Source organism: Helianthus annuus, chromosome 14 (assembly GCF_002127325.2).
Source record: "Helianthus annuus cultivar XRQ/B chromosome 14, HanXRQr2.0-SUNRISE, whole genome shotgun sequence".
NCBI classification, from domain to species: Eukaryota; Viridiplantae; Streptophyta; class Magnoliopsida; order Asterales; family Asteraceae; genus Helianthus; species Helianthus annuus.
This window is the reverse complement of record NC_035446.2, coordinates 18937080-18957051: the sequence shown is the minus strand read 5'-3', so window position 1 is coordinate 18957051 and position 19972 is coordinate 18937080. Positions and strand designations below refer to the sequence as shown.

The following is a 19972-nucleotide window of genomic DNA, read 5'->3' as shown; positions in this document are numbered from 1 at the left end:
GTAGATCTTCTAGAAGGCATTAAATTACCATTGTGCACAGCCTCATTCGGTCATAACCGAATGAAACGTGGCAAAACCTGAGACCTTCCTTGAAGTCAAGATGATGGCAACAATTTACATACAAATCTAGATTAAACCACTTTCCACGTGGCATCTCCCCAACCGTTGATCAAGATCACGATCCATGTGCATGGATAAGTGTCACAGCCCCCGACCCCACCCTGGGAGCGGGAGCCGTGAACCAGCCAGATGGTATCGGTGTTTATTAATTTGGCAGCGGAAAATTTTTCATCAGGATCGTAGTTAGGAAATAATTTCAGAGTTTAAAACACCAAACTTTTAATATAAAACAAATGGGCTAAAACCCATATTCAATTCAAATGTTTTCATAGGGATAAATCCAATTAAATAAAACATAAATTTCTTCTTTTATTCAGGTATTTATAGCCACTTTATTTAAGCCTTCAGTGCTCCATAGCTGGCTTCTATTATCTTTATAGCAAGTTACCTGAAACGTGTTTTGAAAACATTTTATCAGTAATAAATCCTGGCGAGTTCATTCCATTTTTATAGAAATATATTGTTATACTTTACAGCATTAAGGGTTTTATATTTGTTTATATTTACCCAACTCAATCAGTATTTGTCACATGGTGGCAATTACGATGTGACAGTGGTCATATCACTCATTAGCTCATTTTCGTCCAATAGTGAAGTTTATCAAGTAATAAATATAAAATATATCTTATTATGATTCAATGGTATCGGTCACTAGGCGATTCCCGTGACGGTGGTCAAATCACTGTTGATCATTCATTCAACTAGTGATTCTGGTCATATCACTATTGATCATTCTTTCAACTAGTGACTCTGGTCATAACACTCTTGATCATTCTCTCAACTAGTGCCTTTGGTCATGTCACTGTTGATTATTCTTTCAACTAGTGACTCTGGTCATAACACTGTTGATCATTCTCTCAACTAGTGCCTTTGGTCATGTCACTGTTGATCATTCTCTGAACTAGTGACTCTGGTCATATTTGTGGTCATATCACTGTTGATCATTCTCTCAACTAGTGATCTGGACTTAGTAGTGTTCCGTGACATTACTTTGTCAAATATATGGTCTATAACACAAAACCACTTAGCCCAGAAAATGAAATATATCATTTTTTGTCAAACTAATAACTATTACTTATCAAATATAATATATTACTTAAATAATTGTAATATTATTATTTAACATATTAACGTGACTAAGACTAAAAATATAATCTTAGTATAATAGAATATATTATTTTTGACTATTTTATTATGGTATACATTTATGGACTAAACATTATTTTATAATGTAAATAGTAATTTAGGTTTATTAAATATATTTTCTTTAATATATATTTTAATAATGATTAATACAGCTCTATTTTATATACACACCATTTAGATTTATTTCAATCATACAATAAATTTATTAATGATGTAATGTTAAAATAATATTAGTTATAGGCAATGGCTACTGGGGCACAATTCCCCCTATGATTGTGGTCATGTTACTATTGGCTAACTTTTTGGCCAATAGTAACGAGTGTCAAGTAATGTTTAAAACCTTCCATACCGGCAGTTATTACAGAATATAAAAATTATTCACTGTAAGTATAACTGGTAAACATTTAGGATTTTGGAAAGCATTTTTAAATATAATTGTATCACAAAAAGGTGATAACTTCTGAGCTATTTTAAATATATATATATATATATATATATATATATATATATATATTTGCACTCGTGTTAAGTATAATAACCCTAATTCAACCTTGTCCCTATGTCACGAGACAGAACCCCAACGAACTTAGTCGGGCAGAGCCTTGACATGCGATGGGGCTCCAGATGAATCGGAAAGGGTAGCGGTGATCGGGAGTTAAAACACTTAAAACGGGGCAGTGCTTTATTATTATTATTGGGTGAATTAAAATATATATATATGCATAGAAGAGAGGGGCGAGAGATGAAAGAAAGGACAAATTGTTTTCTAAAGAGCTTGTGCTTTTTATAGTTGCCATAGAATTTTGTACTCCATCCAAGTTCCACGTACCAGTTGAAAATTAATTTGATGTATACTAGTCTTTCAAAATGAAGCTTTCAGATGCATATAAGCCACGTATATATATTTAATGTAAAGTAATATTTTGATTTTATTAAAGTGTACACGTACTAAATTTTTAAATATTATTTTATTATTATAATTAATTCAACAGCTTCACTTATTTGGCGCTTATAACTTATAAAATACGAGGTTTTATAAAACAATATGTCATTAGAACGAGAATAATATTATCTACATTTTGAACCAAGTTTCATTAAAAATGGAGTAAGTCCAAATACAATGTATTTTTATAATTTTATTATTAAACGGTTCCTAGTCCCGTCTAGGTACTTTATATTTCTAACAGTCAACTTACCCGTAATCTACCTGTCTAATAATATAAGTTTTTGTACACTTTTATTTTAATAGAAAGGATATACAAGCCAATTAATTAGTATAACATTCCAACCAACTATATATAAAATAGTTTTCAAAACTATTTGGGTCGAATAATTATATTAAAAATAAAACTAGTTACTAGTGGTTAATAAATTTAAACAACCCTATAATTCTTATATGATAAAAATGGGAATGTTACATCCTCCTCACCTTGTTTTAAATCTCGTCCTCGAGATTTGGGCTACGATGTCTCCTCTAGAGTTATGTTATGTTATGTTATGTTTTAGTCAATAAAAACAGGAGTTAAATGCTTGGTTGGTCCCTGTGGTTTGTAAAAATTTCATACTTGGTCCTAGTGGTTTACTAATTACACGCTTGGTCCCAAAAGTTGTCAAAAATGAACTCGGTTGGTCCCCTGACCTAGCCTCTGTTAAATTTCTCAGTTAACTATGTATGAAATGACTATATTACCCTTGAACAATTAAAAAAAGACATACCCATCATCTTCTTCTCCACCCTTTCTTCTCAAATCAACCTGCAACACCCCCCACCAATCCCCCATTTCTATTTCCCGCACACCATATGACAATCACCACCTCCTCACCTCTGGCTCAAACCTAGCCACGGCCACCTCGACCCGACTCAACCTGCTAACCCCAAGTCCCATACCCATCTTCTTCAAACTAAATTGATCATGCCATAAACAAGAAACTGCAAGCTAACAAATTCAAAAAATACAATTCACCCCATAATAACCAAATCTATTATCCATACAAAGTCAAACCAAAAGCAGCAAAACTCACAATCCAATAACAATAATAACAATAACCAAAAAAAAGTGAAAGGTTAAAAAATCACCATAAAGATAGATTGAACAACAACCCGATTGGAATTAGCCAAACATTCCCTGGGTGATTTAAAGGAAGACAAGGAAAACTGCTTGGAAATAACACCAACATCGAAATAAATCAATCCAGAACTGGGTATATCGACCTGCATTTCCTTAACCGGAAACCACAAAAACAAATCCTGCGCGGATATTCCAGACAACCCACCGATCTGACCATACGTCAAATTCCCAGAAACATTCAGATCATAACGCAATTCATCCTGGAGATCGTTGATTGCAGAAGATGGGTATGGGATTTGGGGTTAGTATGTTGAGTCAGGTCGAGGTGGCCGTGGCTAGGTTTGAGCCGGAGGTAAGGAGGTGGTGATTGTCATATAATGTGTGGGAAATAGAAATGAGGGTTTGGGTAGGGGTGTTGCAGGTTGATTTGAGAAGAAAGGTTGAAGATGAAGATGGGTATGTCTTTTTTTTAATTGTTTAAGGGTAATATAGTCATTTAACACATAGTTAACTAAGAAATTTAACAGAGGTTAGGTCAGGGGACCAACCGAGTTCATTTTTGACAACTTTTGGGACCACGCGTGTAATTAGTAAACCACTAGGACCAAGTATGAAATTTTTGCAAACCACAGGGACCAACCAAGCATTTAACTCTAAAAACAGTATTAAGGTAAATGACACAGAATCAAAACATCAAATTTTGTGAATACAAGTTGTACAATAAATAGGACTCAATGGTTCAACTGAATTAATTCAAGAAATCGATGTCAAATGAATGAGATTAAATGATATAGTTTTCAAGGTGACTAGGTTCAAGTCAAAAGAGATTTATGATCAATAGATGTCTAATTTGACTGTTTATAGGTTGTAAATGACTTTTAGAAACAATAGAGTTCACTGTCGAAAGAAAATTTACTTTGATTGTCAACTGAGGAAGACTTAGAATCAACAAGATCAAATGACATAGAAGCACGAAAATGATTTGTCAACTATCGAATCATGACATGAGAAAAATCAGTGTGTTGACATTTATTGAATTGTAAGGATACACCGAAATATAATAGAGTTTAGTGTATCATTGTCTTAATACATAATTGCATTAAGACTATTTTAAAATGATGAGTCAAACGAAAGACATACGTGGTTTTGAATGATTTGTATGATTATGATTAGCCCAAACTACAAGTTTATATCGACGCCGCAAGGTGTCGTAATGATTGAAATAGTTTGATAATTGCGGTGACTGAACAAATTCCCCGTGTTCGTAATCAACTGAAAGCTTTAATGAAGTAAATTTGGATATTTATTTCAAATAAGTATCATAGGATTTTCAATTGATGATGAAAGACCAAATGAATATCATAGAATTTTCGATCAACGATGAAAAAATCTTTAGAGGTACACCGGAATATGATATGAATTTGTGTACTCTTATCTTAAAACTTAATTGTATTAAGACCAATTAAGATAATGAACCAACAGAAAATAAATTCGTACATCAGGTGTGAAAACGAGATTAGCTCAAACTTCAAGTTAATGAAAATGCCACGCAAGGTGTCGTAACCAAATAAATGATTTAATGAAAGTGAAGACCAAACAATATTATGGTTCTGAATAGATGAAGTATTTGACAGAATGCATTTATTTATAAACTTTTATATATACTAGAGTCAAATAATAACTTAACTTAGATGTTAAATATCAGCGATTACGTCTGGAATCATTTCTGCTTCCTGCGTAGTAAGTACAAATGCTCGCGCATTCTTCTTAGCTCCGTCTGTTGTTTTTGCCTTGTTGTCGGGTGCTTTAGTCAGTTTCGGGCAATATGGTTTGATGTGTCCCGTCTCTCCGCAATTGTAACAAACATTTGTCTTCCTTCTACACTCTTCCTCTACATGTCCGGTCATCTTGCAGAAGTCACAGTAAGGTGTTCTCCTAAAATGGCATATTCCTGAATGCTTTTTGTTACAGCTTCTGCAGGTAGATTGCTCCAATGACGGTTCAGTTCCTTTCTTTTTGAATTCCTGGGAAATTTTCTGGGCTAACTTTTTCTTCTTGTTTTCTTCTCTTGTGCGGATTAGTCCATCTGTCAGGATGTTAGCTAGTTCAACTGCTTCTTCAATCGTCTGTGGTCTAACGGCCTTGACCATGTCTCGGATTTCTCTCACTAATCCCGAAATATAACGAGAAATTAGTACGGGTTCTGGCGAAGGCAGAGTTGGTACCATTCTTGCGTATTCGAAGAACGTTGTCGTATATTCACGACAATTTACATCTATCATTTTATGATTTAGGAACTTGTTAGCCATTCATTCCTTTTCATAAGGGGGACAAAATTACCTTTCGGTCATTTACTTGAATTTTTCCCAGTTCATGGCATAAGCCATGTCACTTCCTTTTGCCTGAAGAATTGTATTCCACCATTCTAAAGCTTCTTCCTTAAAGAGGTTGGACGCATACACCACCTTATCTTCTTCGGCACATTTGCTGATTTTAAGAACAACTTTCGTCTTTTCCAACCATCGCAGAGCAGCCGTGGCTCCTTCACTGCCGGCGAACTCAGTTGGTTTACAAGCTAGAAATTCTTTGTAGGTACACCCGAGAGTCATCGCCTTCATTTTCTTGGGATATGGGGTTTTGATAATATCATCATTGTCTCCATTGACACTATGGCTAAAACTGTCGTCGCGATTATGCTTACGACTAACAACTTTGGTGGGTTCTACGGGGTTTTTAACTGCTTTAATTATTAAAGGTATAGCATTAGCTATTCCTTGTGCTATCATATTTTCTATAGCATTTTTATCCAAAGGATTTTCATTATTAGTATGAACTTCTGGATTATGTAATACTTTATTCGACATCTGAATTGTAAACATTTTCAATTATTAATATCACAGAATAATTAAAACAAAACAATACTTCCAGGAATCATATATATATTTAAATCAACAAAAATAACACATATGTTACTTTGTTTTAATTTCCTAACTTTATTATTTCAGATTAGGTATTAAAAGAACACCTAAATAGCTTAAACAAGTGGCTCTAATACCACCTTCTGTCACAGCCCCCGACCCCACCCTGGGAGTGGGAGCCGTGAACCAGTCAGATGGTATCGGTGTTTATTAATTTGGCAGCGGAAAATTTTTCATCAGGATCGCAGTTAGGAAATAATTTCAGAGTTTAAAACACCAAACTTTTAATATTAAACAAATGGGCTAAAACCCATATTCAATTCAAATGTTTTCATAGGGATAAATCCAATTAAATAAAACATAAATTTCTTCTTTTATTCAGGTATTTATAGCCACTTTATTTAAGCCTTCAGTGCTCCATAGCTGGCTTCTATTATCTTTATAGCAAGTTACCTGAAACGTGTTTTGAAAACATTTTATCAGTAATAAATACTGGCAAGTTCATTCCATTTTTATAGAAATATATTGTTATACTTTACAGCATTAAGGATTTTTATATTTGTTTATATTTACCCAACTCAATCAGTATTTGTCAAATGGTGGCAGTTCCGATGTGACAGTGGTCATATCACTCATTGGCTCATTTTCGTCCAATAGTGAAGTTTATCAAGTAATAAATATAAAATATATCTTATTACGATTCAATGGTATCGGTCACTAGACGATTCCCGTGACGGTGGTCAAATCACTGTTGATCATTCTTTCGACTAGTGATTCTGGTCATATCACTGTTGATTATTCTTTCAACTAGTGACTCTGGTCATAACACTCTTGATCATTCTCTTAACTAGTGCCTTTGGTCATGTCACTGTTGATCATTCTTTCAACTAGTGACTCTGGTATCATTCTCTCAACTAGTGCCTTTGGTCATGTCATTGTTGATCATTCTCTCAACTAGTAACTCTGGTCATATTTGTGGTCATATCACTGTTGATGATTCTCTCAACTAGTGACTCTGGACTTAGTAGTGTCCCGTGACATTACTTGGTCAATTATATTTTCTATGACACAAAACCACTTAGCCCAGAAAATGAAATATATCATTTTCTGTCAAACTAATAGCTATAACTTATCAAATATAATATATTATTTAAATAATTGTAATATTATTATTTAACATATTAACCTGACTAAGACTAAAAATATAATCTTAATATAGTAGAATATATTATTTTTGACTATTTTATTATGGTATACATTTATGGACTAAACATCATTTTATAATGTAAATAGTAATTTAGGTTTATTAAATATATTTTCTTTAATATATATTTTAATAATGTTTAATAAAGCTCTATTTTATATGCACACCATTTAGATTTATTTCAATCATACATTAAATTTATTATTGATTTAATGTTAAAATAATATTAGTTATAGGCTATGGCTACTGGGGCACAATTCCCCCTGTGATTGTGGTCATGTTACTATTGGCTAAATTTTTGGCCAATAGTAACGAGGGTCAAGTAATGTATAAAACCTTCCATACCGGCAGTTATTACAGAATATAAAAATTTAATCACTGTAAGTATAATTGGTAAACATTTAGGATTTTGAAAAGCATTTTTAAATATAATTGTATCACAAAAAGGTGATAAAATTGTGAGAAAAGATAATGGACTCACTTTGTAACTTTAGGGTTCAACTAGAAAGCCTCTTGGTAGAATCTTGGGTATAACTTCTGAGCTATTTTAAATATATATATATATACACTAGTCGTTTACCCGCGCGATGCGGCGGGAAACATATCACTTAGGTTGGTCAGTTTAGGGCTATGTACGGGGCGGTTCGGTTTTGAGCCATAACCAAAACCAAATTCGCGATGCAACGGAAAACATAACACTTGTTAATAATTCTAAGAGTGTGCATGAAAAGGTTCAGTTAGGTCATAACTAAAATCTAAATTTTCGGTTAAAGTATTTCAAAACCGGTCATGGGGATTTAATGACGTTTGTGCACCCACCTATTAATCACATTCACATTTACACATCATCAATAACTATATATAAATGCAAATATTTGACTCAAATATGCATAGAGGTGATTGTCAATCGAAAAATGATGTTGAAACCATTCATCCATAACTATAAATAAATACAAAAGGCCTTCATCTTCATGACCACAAAAACTGCACCTTAAGGACTCCATATTCACATTTCTTCTATGCATTCCGAAATAGTTTTTTGGCTACATTCAACTCATACATGAAAGGCCTTATTTCCGATTTAGCTTAACTTTTAAAGACCAACCCATTAGAGAATAAAATTAGCCCGGTTGTTGACCCATTTGGTAAAAAAAGAATAAGTAAGAATATCAAATAAAAATAAGTGCACCACAACATACATGCGATCTTGTAAAATATCATATCTTAAAATTAATAACAGAAACAAAATATGCTTAAATTTAATTTTTTAAAAACCATCGTGTTCATAAGCCATGGATTTTTGTCTATATAGTAAAACTTGTTCTTATATTTTATTTTTTGAAAGGCAAGCGAGGCAAAATTTCATTAAAACACACCTACCCTGGTAAGAGAGCCCCAAAACTACAAACAACAATACAAGGAAACCTGTAACATACAACCAAAAACACCCAGCAGAACAAAACCTACATACAGAGCTAGCAACAAAATTATTCAAAAAAGACTCCTCCCAAGTGTCGGTTCCAAGCATCCCATTAAATACTTTTCCATTTGGATCTATTTAGAATCCACCAAAACGATGTCTTCTTAATGGCATCCACCATCTTTTGACAAGTCAAGTAGTAATTCCTTTAAAGACCTTTTCATTGCGGCTCATTCATATTCTCCACCATGTTAACATAAACACTGCCTCCCTTTACCCAAAAAAAAAAACACTGCCTCGCTTAGTCTTCTCTTTGCTTTGGTAATTCTCTGCTTCGCTACATATTCCAACAAGTCTTTGATACTCTCGAACCAGACCATAATCGAGATTTGAAGCCAAACACAAACCTGCAACCCAACAGCGCTCGCCACAACACACGAATGGTCGGGTCGGGTAAGATTGGTTATATGAAAAATGAAACTGAAATAAATTGTGCGTATATATGTATATATAACTGGAAATGGATCAGGTTGAACCAAACCCCTTTGGCTCCCTGCACAAACAATTAAATAAATTTAATCAGCACTAAAAAAACAAGTTACGTTAACCTGTTTTTATCAGTATTGCTAGTAAAATTAAAAACTTAGAACCAATAATGTGTTGATTAGGACTGATTTGAGTACAAACTTTAGGTGTTTAATGTCAGAACTTTAGAACGAAAGTGTCTAATGTCAACCCTACTCATTAGGTGATTCGGAAAACAAAAAAAAAGTACCTTTTTACCCATTACCTAGTTGGCCAGCCTAGCCTGCTCAGTTTGTCACCTTTATAAAAACTAGTTAATTTCAAAAATTACCTTTAGAATATACCTATATACCTGGGTGCAGAGGAAATCCTCTTTCCTTGACCAACAAATCCATGTTTAAATGAAGCAACTTCATACCAGCTTCCTAAGTATCTTACAAGATCAAAGTTTCTTGTTGTCATGTTGAAACAATCTTTGAGTCCACCTACATGTATGATTATAAACGTTGTTATTACAGTAACATTCTAACTCTTTAACCAAAAACGGCTTAGAACATTGTATGTATTAAGCAAAGACTTCATGCGACTTTCAACCCATTTTAATTCAAAGAGACCCATGATGATTCGCATACATAAATTGATTCTTTTATTGAAACCCATGTTTGTTTTTAACTTTTTAATCAATAAAGTTATGAATACATCTCGGCAAAATCTTAAAGAGATACTCCAAAACATAAAAACCATCAGATTCAATTGAATTTGAAGAACTCCATTTGCAGCAAGAATTCCTTTTTATTTTTGATAAATCAAATTATAACAGAGACTAACATCAGCAGCCACCTTCCCAAACCTTTATATCATCAAAAATTTCGGTGTTTAGAAAGAGAAATCTAAAAAAAGTCAAACTTTGACCTCTATACATTAAAGCTTTTAAAAATACAAGTTTAATGCAGCGTCGAGCTTAGGGTGGTAACGCCACCACTTCTTGAACCACTGGAACCAGGTCGAACTAACCTAAAACCGAGACCTTTCAAGAACCGTGATTGAACCCTTTAATCCAGGCCTGGTTCAGTTATGTAAAAGGGTTTAATGGTTCGAAGAACCGAAACTTTTGTTGGTATTGGGAACCGAAAACAAAACTTAATCCCCAGAATAGGTTTGCTTGGTTCAGATTAAAAAACTCATTCATCAAGCCATGCTTCATTATTAAAGTTGCATTAAAACCATAACCGAACCATCTACGTACAACATGTCTGGTTCGGCTATGTAAACGGAAAACATAAACAAAACCGAGCATTCACATAACTAAGTCGGAACCATTAACATGTATTCTCTTTCATTATGAGCTAAGAGTTTTTAATTTGACACGTAAGAGATATCTACCCTTTCAAAAGTAGTAAACGGGTCAAAATTGGCACAAATAACATGTGATAAAAAAAACCAGGTTCTCGTATAAAGACTTGGTTATGTACGGTTTAAAATTGCATTAAGGTCATCCTAAGATACGATACCTGGTGCAATATTTGTGATTCCAACCAGAAAGCTGACCTAAACAAAATCAAACCTGAGTTAGTGTGTGGATAAAAATCTAAAAAATGCAAGCAAGTAAACCCAACTAAATAAATCTGTACATAGTTGAAATTTGCTTTTCTTAACTATCACCAAATTAATAAAAAACACATAATGAACATTGAATATGACCATAAAACTTTTTATAGTTTGGTGTCACTTAGCTAACTGGTTAAGAGGATAAATGTCTTAACGAAAGGGAACAAATGTTAATTATAAAATACAAAGAAATGAAGAATAATTGGACCTCTCACCATAAGCAACCCTGTGATCTCGCGTCTAGAGTTCATCTCTGATGCCGACACCTATGAGTTCTCTCTCTTGAAATAGCTGACCTTCCATCTGGTATTTTTCTTTTGCAGCATTAGCGAGATCTGTAACTACACAAAACCAAAACCCCTTTGGCTCCTTGCACAAACAATTAAATAAATTTAATCAACACTAAAAAACAAGTTACGTCATCCTATTTTTATCAGTATTGCTAGTAAAATTAAAAACTTAGAAACAATAATGTGTTGATTAGGACTGATTTGAGTACAAACTTTAGGTGTTTAATGTCAAAACTTTAGAACGAAAGTGTTTAATGTCAACCACACTCATTAGGTGATTTGGAAAAAAAAAAAAAAAAAAAAAAAACCTTTTTACCCATTACCTAGTCGGCCAGCCCAGCCGGCTCAGTTTGTTACCTCTATAAAAACTCTTTAATTTCAAAAATTACCTTTAGAATATACCTATATACCTGGGTGCAGAGGGAAATCCTCTTGACCTTGACCAACAAATCCATGTTTAAATGAAGCAACTTCCTACCACCTTTCTAGGTATCTTACAAGATCAAAGTTTCTTGTTGTCATGTTGAAACAATCTTTGAGTTCACCTACATGTATGATTATAAACGTTGTTATGACAGTAGCATTCTAACTCCTTAACCAAAAACGGCTTAGAACATTGTATGTATTAAGTAAAGACTTCATGCGACTTTCAACCCATTTTAATTCGAAGAAACCCATGATGATTCGCATACATAAACTGATTGTTTTATTGAAACCCATGTTTGATTTTAAGTTTTTAATCAATAAATTTATGAATACATCTCCACAAAATCTTCAAGAGATACTCCAAAACATAAAAACCATCAGATTCAATTGAATTTGAAGAACTCCATTTGCAGCAAGATTTTTTTTTTTTTGATAAATCAAATTATAATAGAGACTAACATACTAACTTTAGTAAAATTTCAAAATTCATGTAAACAAAAACCATGGAGAAGAACAATTGTGCAGAACCTTGCTTGGATGACGTTATTGAAATCTAGGGTTAGGGCTTGCTCTGAATCTCTGATACATAACTCACCATCAACGTCATCTTCGTCTTCTTCATCATCTAAAATACCAAAAAACGAAACTGGATAGTAAGATTAAAACCTTGGAAGCAACAACGACAACAACATGAACTCGAAAGCATCATACATGAACTTGAAAATAAATAAAAAACTATACCAGGGGCGTAACTGGTCGTGGTCTTGATCTTTCAGCAAATCAAATCTCCATGAAAACAAAACCAAATCAATTAGGGTTCTTCAAGAAACTCAAAAACTAAGAATCTGAGATTTGAACTCTTCTCAAACCGTTACCTGTTCTTTAAACCATGACCTACAGAAAAAACAAAGATCCATCTTAAAAACACAAACAAATGTAAATGAAATCCAGTGATTCAAAAGAACGGTGTCACTTTGGAACCAGATAAGGGAAGAACCGGAACCCTAACCGCCGCCGTCATCGTCGATCTTCAAAGGTTCCAGCACAGTTGTTCCGTTGCAAACCTCTTCCGTGACACCACCATAGTCATCTCTGGAACCAGAGAAGGGAAGAACCTGGAGTGTCATCAGTGACGGCTGAAACCATGGAGTAGAGGGGATTCTGTTCACCGTTGCAAACCTTTTCGTGGGTGGTTTTGTTTAGATCTGAAGCTGGTTTTGTTCAGATCGTGGCTCAATATTTTGGAATCTAGGGATTTTGCAAGAATAGCCATGGAGAAATTGGATCATGCGTACAGAAAATTGAGAATTGGAGATGGTTTTAAGAGGAGGAGAGAAGGAAAGGAAGAGACTGATGTGAAATGAAAAGACTGGATGTATGGGGAAGTGGGGATGAGCGGGAATTCGAATTTTGAACAAAAGTTGGCCGCCCAAAATTGGGTTCAACAAACTTTAAAGCTGGTCCTCGTGTAGAAGGATTTTTCAACACCTTCATGCTTTAAAGGTTGTACAATGGGCTTCAAATGCTTGTAAAGTGGCAAATGACCATTTCTGTCCTTCCTATATGCTTATTAAAGTAGTATATATATATTTACACTCGTGTTAAGTATAATAACCCTAATTCAACCTTGTCCTTATGTCACGAGATAGAACCCTAACGAACTTAGTCGGGCAGAGTCTTGACATGCGTTATGGGGCTCCAGATCAATCGGAAAGGGTAGCGGTGATCGGGAGTTAAAACACTTAAAACGGGGCATGGCCTTTATTATTATTTTTGGGTGAATTAAAATATATATATGTATAGAAGAGAGGGGCGAGAGATGAAAGAAGGACAAATTGTTTTCTAAAGAGCTTGTGCCTTTTATAGTTGCCATAGAATTTCGATGTACTCCATCCAAGTTCCACGTAGCAGTTGAACATTAATTTGATGTATACTAGTCTTTCAAAATGAAGCTTTCAAATGCATATGAGCCACGTATATATATTTAATGTAAAGTAATATTTTGATTTTATTAAAGTGTACACGTACTAAATTTTTAGAGTAAATTACAAGTTTTGTCCTTTATGTTTACACCGAATTGCAGGCGTTGTCATTTAGCGTAAAAGTTGACGAGTTTTGTACCTTATGTTTCAAAATCTTGCACGGTTTGTCCTTTGAGCCTAACTTAGTCAGATTTTTTGGTTAAGTATAATCATGTGCCATGCACATGAGGGCATACTTGTCATTTTACGTTCCCAGGGGTTGTTTTATAAATACTTATTCTTGAGGGATTGTATTTATAAAACTAAAAAAATATTTCTAATCTCTTTGTGCCTAACTCATTCTCTTTCTCTGTAATTGAACCCACCATCAAAACCCAATCTCTCTCTAATCTCTCTCAACCCACCACCACCACCACCACCCCACAACCTTCACCGCCGTCACCCACCCCACCCCACGCCACCCCACCTCAGCCTTCACCGCCTCCACCCCCACCTACCGACCACCCCAATCCTACTGCAGCAACCATCACCACCGTACCCACCATCGCCACCACCCCTAAATGACTATCCTGTGCGGGTGCACAGAACACTCCGGTGTAGTCGCACACACCAGATCCGACCCAATCAACGTTCAGATTTTGTGGATCTGATAGTATTTGCTTGCTTCCATGCTTGTAAAACAATATAAGCGTTTCTCAACCTAGGGTTTTCGAACACCAGGTACGGATCCACCATCACGTTTCACCTCTGTCGCCGTTCTCATCGAGGGAGTCACCGAACAATGATAAAAACCTAATAGGTGAAAATGCAAGCAGAGAAAGAAGAAGAAAGGAGATTAAACTTATACAAATGGTCTTCAGCTGAAGGAGAAGTGAAACATAACAAATGGTGGTTTTAATAAGATTGTACTGTTGTTAATTGTTATTAATATTGTGAGAAGAATTTGAAAATGTTGGAGTGAATGAGGGTTTGCAGTATTTACAGAGAGAGAAAGTATGAAGACAACTAATCATAGCTCAAAACCCACCACATTCTTTACATAATTATGAAAATCACTTTCTCTTTTTTAAATTGCGAAGAGAGAGAAAAAAGAGAGATTATTTATTGATTCGACTCTGCAGGCCGCCTGGTTTACCGACGTTAACTTGGCCTGCTGGTTTTTACCGGTGAACGTTGTGGGGTGGTGGTGGTGGGTTGAGAGTTGGGTTGTGTCAATGGGTTCAGATTCAGATCAGAGAGAGAGAGAGAGAGAGTTAAAGATTTTTTTTTCAGGTTTTAGATACAAGGTTTTAGTACAGTCCCTTGATAATAAGTATTTACAAAATAACCCCTAGAAAGGGGAAATGACAAGTATGCCCTCATATGCAAGGCACATGACCACAATTAACCAAAAAATTTGACTGAGTTAGGTTCAAAGGACAAACCATGCAAGATTTTGAAACATAAAGTACAAAACTCGTCAACTTTTGCACTAAAGGACAGCGCCTGTAATTTGTTGTAAACATAAAGGACAAAACTTGTAATTTACTCAAATTTTTAAATATTATTTTATTATTATAATTAATTCAACAGCTTCACTTATTTAGCACTTATAACTTATAAAATACGAAGTTTTATAAAACAATAAATATGTCATTAGAACGACAATAATCTTATCTACATTTTGAACCAAGTTTCATTAAAAATGGAGTAAGTCCAAATACAATGTATTTTTATAATTTAATTATTAAACGGTTCCTAGTCCCGTCTAGGTACTTTATATTTCTAACAATCAACTTACCTGTAATCTACATGTCTAATAATATAAGTTTTTGTACACTTTTATTTTAATAGAAAGGTCACCCATATACAAGCCGATTAATTAGTATAACATTCCAACCAACTATATATAAAATAGTTTTTAAAACTATTTGGGTCGAATAATTATATTAAAAATAAAACTAGTTACTAGTGGTTAATAAATTTAAACAACCCTATAATTCTTATATGATAAAAATGGGAATGTTACAATAGGGAGGTAACTAACAAACGAAAAAGAGAATTCCGTTATAACCTCCGTTACATTTTTGGCGCCGAACTTCGGTTATAAATATGAGAATTCAGCTACAATCTCTAGAATTTACTTTCACTTACTTTCACTCTTACTACTTCATCTTCTTTGAGATCACCATACTTATTCTCATGCCGGAGGGTAGTCACGGAGAGAACCCCCATTCTCCCCGTGGCGAGGCTAACGGCGTTTCTGTTTTGTAGTGATTTCCGGTGAAGTAGTTCCCATCAGTAGTTATCGACGAGAGGATTAACCTTTTTATGCAGAAACCCTACCCCCAGATCTCATTGATTCTGGTCATTTAGATCTGGTGTTTCTTCATTGGCCCCCACCGATTTCTACTTTTATTCTCATCTTCTCATTCGATTTCTTTCTGTTTTCAATGGCAGAAGGTCCATCAAATCAACCACCAGGTACTCGATCCGAGAACAAAGGCAATTTTGCTTATGCTTCTCGTGTCGACGGAAACGTGGAAGAAGCATCTGATGACAATGATGACAATTTTGCTTATGCTTCTCGTATATTACAAAAATTGATTATTATTTACATGTATTTATGCTTGTAAATTGATATATGTAGCATAGTCGAAAAGGGGTGGTTTAGATTGTGGAGTAGAGTCAGAAGTGGCGGAGCTCTAGGAAGAAGTACTAACCTTTTGGTCGAAAGCGACGGGTGCACGATTATCCAAAGGTGGCTTTGGCGGCAATCCTTACGAGTGTGTATGGGACATTCGGTGCATGTTATGTGACAACAATGTATAATACTGACTCAATAAAGAGGTGAAAACTTGAAAAAATGTATTTGGATAGCTTGAAATGTAACTTTTCATTTTGTTTCAATATTTAATGTAACAAGTCATTTAACTCATAAGCATTACATAAAAAATTATGATTAGTGTAATCTAGTATAGTATATACAATCTTTCTCGTTGAATGCATTGGGTGTAGTCCATCTATATCACAAGTTAACTTTATTCAAGCTCCCTTTAAATCATGATCTTTGGACTTAAACGCAACATTTGTTCACATGTAATTGGCAGTTAATGTTTTGATAATTTAGAGTTTGGGGGGATTAGGATTATAGGTGTAAAGTCGAGTAGAACTAACATTTGTCGTTCAATTTTTCCCCAAAAATTACCTCGTCTCTTATTGAAAAATTGTATAAAATTTGTACATCTTCAAGAGCCGGATCCTCACCCCTTCCACTAACCAACTCCCTTAGCCTTCGTGTGGATATCAAAGAACGGTCATCTTTCCACTAACCACAAGTCCGTAACACCAAACACAACCAAAACTAGTAACGCATACGTAGGTTATTACATTTTACAGGAAATGTTTGATTATTTAAGCAGTTCCTAAATGTGTCTGACCACAATGTCAAAAATCTCGTGGATTTTGATTAAACTCACGTTATGTAACAAATAACAAGCACTTTAATATGAATGAGTTTTATATTTTGTAGGTCGAAATATGATAAAAGATAAAAAAAAAAAATTAATGGCAGTTATCCTTAATACTCAATGGTGTTACAAAATCAAAACCATAGAACCTAAATCTGTTAAAAAAATAAGCTAGTAGTTAAATGTGTTACTTTCAATAAACTATAAGAATTATCTGTATAATTAACTCTTTTATAAAGTAACAAACTTGATTAGAAAGTATATGTTGTTGACAAAACGGAAAAACAAAATAATTAGGAAGTATATGTTGTTGACAAAGCGGAAACACAAAATAAGTAAATAAATTTGAAGTGAGATTCTCTTAGAAGGATTTTAATGAACATATTTGAAGTGAGGTTCACATGTAAATATTTATTTATTTACATTCTTCACAATATTAAACTTCAACTTTCATTTGTTTGTTTCCCAACTACACGCCAATTACCACTAGTGCAATTTTATATTCCTACTCCACTACCTCATGCATAAATAAATTGCTTTTATCAATGCATGCATGTGTTGAATTTTCAAGTGCATACTGACCGTGCATTCAAATGAAAGCTGCCAAGGTATCTACTAATAACTATTCACCCGTGACTGCATTCGAACCCACAAGTTAACTCATAAACAGTTGATTCCGGATTAAAAGTTTAAATTGTGGAAGAAGGATTGTTAAGATTTTTATTGGAGTTTTTTGCTTATGGTTGTGATGGTATTTTCCGAACAACTGAAACAATCTAAAAAACTAATTGATTTTATGAACAACGAGTGAAATTAATCAACTAAAGTAATCAATTTCATGAACAACAAACTCAAAATTAATCAAAGAGTAAATTGCCATTTTAGTCCCTGAGTTTTAACCAAAATTGTCATTTTAGTTAAAAAAAAAATTATTGCCATTTTAGTCCAAATAGTTTTATTTTCTGTCATTTTAATCCATAACTTTTGTCATTTTCATCCAACTCACTATCTTCATTCAAAAAATGAGTAAAATGCCCGGATAGTCCCTGTGGTTTTGTAAAATAACACCTATAGTCCCTAAGTTTTGAAAATTACACCGGTGCTCCCTGTGGTTTGACAGTTTGTTATTCGAGTAGTCCCTAGTGTGGATGAGGGTTAGTTTTCTCAGTTAAGTCTATGTGAAATTACTAACCTACCCTTACTTAAAATTAAAACTTAAAAAAAATAGAAAAAAGGACCACTTTCCACTTCTTCTTCGTCTTAAACCACCACACCTAACCTCCTAAAACCACCACCGACCACCACCACCATCACTCACCACCATCACCCATTCTGTGCCACCCCTGTTTCATCACCACCCCAAAATCAACCACCACCTCTGTTTCATCAATCATCACCACTCCAAAATCAACTAAATATTATTCATTTTCCCCTCAAAATCCCATAAAACCCCACCAATACCCAATCCCACAAAAACCCACCAAAATCCATATCCAAATTAAGGGATTTAAATATCCCATTATAAGCTAGCCTTCATATCATACATTCTTTTCACAGACACAGATTCTTCATAGAGAGAGAGAGAGAGTGAAGGGAATCTGACCAGCTCTTCGACTGGTCTCCGGTGACCTAGCATAACACCGGCGATGTCTGATAGTTCTTGATGGTTGGAGATGGTGGTAGAAGTCGATTGAGGTGGAGCTGGACCTAGTAGCGCCGATCTCAAGAGGAGATGGTAGTAGATGTCGACTGAGGTACAACTAGACCTAGTAGCGTCGGCCTCGAGATGAGACAGTGGTTGTAGTTTTGGTTTTGGTTTGAGGATTACCTCCACCAATACCCTACACTCCTGGTTTCAGTTCAATGACAACGTTTTCTTCCCTTGATTTGCATGTTTGTGTTAAATTGAAGAAATGTTGTAGGTGGTGAGATGTGTGCAGGTGGTGGTGGATGATTAATTGTTGTAGGTGTTGATGGAGTGATGATATAGGTGAGGGTTTATTTTTCTAAAGGAGGGGTAGATAAGTAATTTTAGATAGACTTAATGGAGAAAACTAACGGACATCCACTCTAGAGACTATACGAGTAACAAACTGTAAAACCACAGGGAGCACCGGTGTAATTTCCAAAAGTTGGGGACTATAGGTGTTATTTTACAAAACCACAGGGACTATATGCGCATTTTACTCTTCAAAAAATTTAGTTAACTTAGGTGAATTTTTGTTTCTTTTTTTGCAGGTGCGATGGTATGTGGATGGTGTTGTGCCGGTTTACTTTTAGTATCTTAATTTATTCGAGTGCCGCTACCACTGCGAACCAATTCCAACCGCGTAACATCAGTACCGGTATTTGTATTACTACAACCGGTATTGATATATGTTATTATGGTTTTCGATCGATATAAAATACGTGTCAAAATCTTTTTGGATATATCAAGATTTTAGTTTTTGCGAATTTCTAATATAGTTGCTCTATAACGACTGTTGGTAACGTAAAGAACGGAACTGATACAGACCAAATTCCCACCGCATAGCGCGAGACATCCCACTAATTTAATAAAAACTGCTGCCATTTTGATATTTCCATTAATATTCCATAAAATAGACAAATCATATATAACCATTTTACTTCACTCCAAACGAAATGCTCCTGTTCCAGTACAGCACGGGCTCTTTTACTTTGCTAATCACGTGACAAAACAAATAAGATATAAATCATATAATGAACTATTTTATTTAGTTTTATATATGCTATGGACATAAGTTTTACATGGATACATAATGCATAATACGTACATATACATTGTTTAACCTAC

At 34.5% G+C, this 19972-nt stretch overlaps 1 long non-coding RNA gene across 7 annotated transcripts; it reads right to left on the bottom strand.

Annotated features, from left to right (window-relative positions):
• Positions 1 to 8707: 8707 nt before the first annotated feature.
• LOC110908151 lies at positions 8708 to 13561 on the bottom strand. Of its 7 annotated transcripts, none has more exons than XR_004879195.1 (8): positions 12708 to 13496; positions 12602 to 12620; positions 12468 to 12512; positions 12255 to 12351; positions 11711 to 11845; positions 11226 to 11351; positions 10914 to 10950; positions 8708 to 9887 (listed from the first exon to the last, which is right to left on the bottom strand). It is a non-coding gene; the product is annotated as an uncharacterized LOC110908151 (long non-coding RNA). The 7 variants fall into 7 exon arrangements; XR_004879196.1 differs by having other exon boundaries at positions 12736 to 13496; XR_004879194.1 differs by having other exon boundaries at positions 12468 to 12620; positions 12736 to 13561.
• Between the last annotated feature and the right edge of the window lie 6411 nt (positions 13562 to 19972).